The sequence below is a fragment of the Amia ocellicauda genome, unplaced genomic scaffold, assembly GCF_036373705.1.
Source record: "Amia ocellicauda isolate fAmiCal2 unplaced genomic scaffold, fAmiCal2.hap1 HAP1_SCAFFOLD_62, whole genome shotgun sequence".
Lineage (NCBI taxonomy): Eukaryota > Metazoa > Chordata > Actinopteri > Amiiformes > Amiidae > Amia > Amia ocellicauda.
The window spans coordinates 315,160-318,782 of NW_027102992.1; the positions used below are offsets into that span (position 1 = coordinate 315,160).

The 3,623-nt window shown below is 36.2% G+C and overlaps 1 non-coding gene across 1 annotated transcript; it reads right to left on the minus strand.

Annotated features, from left to right (window-relative positions):
• Positions 1-2,792: 2,792 nt before the first annotated feature.
• Positions 2,793-2,907, minus strand: LOC136739941 (U5 spliceosomal RNA). Its single transcript, XR_010813014.1, has one exon. It is a non-coding gene; the product is annotated as a U5 spliceosomal RNA (small nuclear RNA).
• Positions 2,908-3,623: the final 716 nt, after the last annotated feature.

Genomic DNA, 3,623 nt, shown 5'->3' on the forward strand with positions numbered 1-3,623 from the left:
TTCTAAGTTTATTAATTTACAGACATAATAAAGTCAGTGAATCTGTGACACCCATAATTCAATTACATTCTTATTATCAACTATAACTATGAATATAACTGATAATGTAGCATCATTAGATTGTTTACAACCAATATTTGTTTTCAATATATATATTTTTACCTTGTCTTTGTAATATTGTAGACCAAGAGTGTTATACCTGTTTTGGTGATTCTTTGTCAGATTCAGAACAATTTGCTGTGGGGCTGTCAGAACCACTTGATGGTGACACACTTTTGTCTTCATTGCTGATAAATGTGGCTTTTGTTACAATTTTTTTCAGATTGTCCAAAAGGTCTGGAATCTCTGGAGAAAAAAACCTTAGTATTAAATGATAATCATTTCTAGTAATATATTTAATACAAAGTGAAAACAAAACCATCAATGCCTGCAATTATACTTGAGAGACTTGCTCTATGTTATTGGCAAACTGACCTTTTTGTGGGTCATTAACATTAGCTACGAAAAAAATAAAAAAGATAAAATACAAGAATAACCAGGTCTAATGTAATGCATATAGTCATTAATGTAGGATTATGAAGTTATGTTGAAAAACTTTATTTAATAATCAGTATTATTAAACTATTAGACAGTGCACATTAAGAGTCTGTATTGTGGTTCTAGATTACTTCAGTATGATCAACTATAATACATTACTCTGGAATCTAAATTACTGAAGAATAACATTTATCAAGGTAAGGAATTATTTGCTATAAATAAAAAAACTTACCATCAACCATACGGTTTCGAAGACATTGGTTTTCATTTTTAAGTCTTGTGTTTTCCTTTTCGAGCTGCTTAACTTTTTGCTGTAGCTCAACTTCACTGGACTCTTTAAATGTCTGTAGAATATGACGGGATCTAATTCTTGAAGCTCCATCGGTTTTCTTTCTTATTTTGTGCTGTATTCAGAGAGGAAAAGAGTTTAAAATGAAAATATATATATATATGAATATGATTAAAAAAAAACAATCCTGCAATACATTTATTTAATATTTGCAGTAATTATCTCACCGGTAACTGTGGTTCATCAAGGTCACTATCATCTGAAATTTGAAGTTTTTTGTTTGGTTTAGGTACTCTCTTCATTTTAGGACAGGGCATTTTTGTTAGGTCATTAAGTTTTCTTCTTAGTTCGCCTTCTTTTCCTAAAATAAAAATAAAATAAATAAAACCCTGCATTATGTCCACAGATATTTGGGGATTATATTTATGTGTCATAAAAATACTGTGCTTTGACCATACAAATTAAGATGAACAGCCAACACTGAATCAAAACTGAAGTTAAATTATATCTGGTTTAATTTATTTTGTGATTTGGGGGATTTTATTGTAAAGCACAACACACAATAAATCGTTCTTACAAATGCCAGTCAAGTATGACGAGTTTTTAGCGCCCTCACCACCACCTACCATGTTATAAGAGTATGTTAGAAGTACAACACATTAATAACTTAAACATTCATTTCAAATATACTGTGATTGTATATATCAAATAGCATGTAAAGACTTTAATGTTTTTTTTTAAAATAAACATTGTTACCAGTCATAATGATCTGCGCTTCATGGACAGGCCATCCACCTTTTGGAGGTTTGTTCGTGTCTCTCCACTCTGCTCTGAAGTTTCGAGTCGTCTCTTCGTCATCATCAGCAATGCTGAATAAATCAAAATTGCGAAAGCAAGCAGTGGGAATCACGCTGTAAGAGTCTTTGTCGACCCCGCTTTCCCACTTCACCAACGCGTGCATCACCGCCATACTACCTTCACCTTCTCGTCCGTTTTTTCTGCGCCTTTTTCCCCCGACAAGTCACGGCACAAAAAACAGTCCCGCTCTGCATTCTGGTACTTGGCGTTCTTAATAACACCAACAGGGTGTAATCGCATAGACCACTCGAGTATAAAGTACTACATATCCCGTCAGTTACAGTTTTTTTTTCATCTTCTGAAACTGCAATTTAGCACTTTCAACTGTTTCTTAGTGATTCCTAGAATTACTAACCGGTATTGTAGTCAATGTGTTTATAACCTTTTTTGTTTAACGATTTGTGTGTTATCCTATGGGATCCCATGGTCTTTGATTTGGTCACGGAAGTGATTTGTCTTTGATTTGTTGATCTAGAGTTGAATTTTAATTAGTTTTTCCCTTTTGTATAATTAGTGTAGTGCTACATTTAGTCTTTGTTTTTAAATAAATTTGACAATTTATATCTTTGGAATTGGTGTCTGCGTCCAATTATTACAGAAATTGAGTTCTACAAGACTCCAGGATTCGTGATAAGGTGATACTATGAATTCACTTCTTTAATTGAAATGTATAAGTGTACCTTACGCTACATATATGTATGTATGTATGTATGTATGTCCAATTGCTTTGACAATACAAATGAATTGAATTGAGAGGGAGAGAGAGAGAGAGAGAGAGAGAGAGAGAGACAGACAGACAGACTGACAAACAGAAAAACAGACAGACACAGACACACACACACACAGAGCCAGCCAGCCAGCCAGCTCAGCGATGACATCACGAGCCTCTCTCAGCTGACTGCTATGACATCACAGAGCACGTACATTCCGTTGCTTGCCGTCTGTCAACCACTCAGTCACTGCCAGCCAGACTGGCTGGCTGGCTGGATGGGGGGGCTGCTTGCTGCTGCTGCGTTCCTTAGCAAGCTTATTTGCTTGACCGGCCTTCCTACTCCTCTGCCCACATGCCCACCTATGCCCGATCTGCTGTTCACCTGGATCACAGCTCCGCCCCAACAAGGCAGAGCCCCCCAAGAATGGTACAAACTCACCCACGATCCCCTCCACGGAAAGCTTTAGCAAAAGGCAAAAGCGTTATACGTAATGAAGAGGAACCCGAGTCCAAGACGCATCCGACCAGCCATACATATTTGTGTGTATTAAAGATCACATTTTCTTACATTTAGTTTTTCTGTACTTTATTACATCTTATTGTGATTTATAAAAGTATTGTTTCTTTTCCATATGTATGTATGTATGTGTGTGTGTGTGTGTGTGTGTGTGTGTGTCTGTCTCTGTGTGAAAGTTAGTGTGTGTGTCTGTACGTGTGTGTGCCTGTCTCTGTGTGAAAGTGTGTGTGTGGGTGTGACAGTGTATGTGAGTGTCTGTCTGTCTGTCTGTCATGTAACTCGCACATCTGTGAGGGCACCATTTTTGCAGAAGAGATGTACACATTTTGGAGCAACATATGCTGCCATCCAGACATCATCTTTTCCAGTGACGTCCCTGCATTTTCAAACAGATCACAATTTATTACACTTTGTTTATCTGTACTTTATTACATCTTATTGTGATTTATACTTGTAATGTTTCTTTTCCATATATATGTATGTACAGTGGGGGAAAAAAGTAATTGATCCCCTGCTGATTTTGTACGTTTGCCCACTGACAAAGAAATGATCAGTCTATAATTTTAATGGTAGGTGTATTTTAGCAGTGAGAGACAGAATAACAACAAGAAAATCCAGAAAAATGCATTTCAAAAAAGTTATAAATTGATTTGCATGTTAATGAGGGAAATAAGTATTTGACCCATTTTCAATGCCCTGGCTTAGGGTTC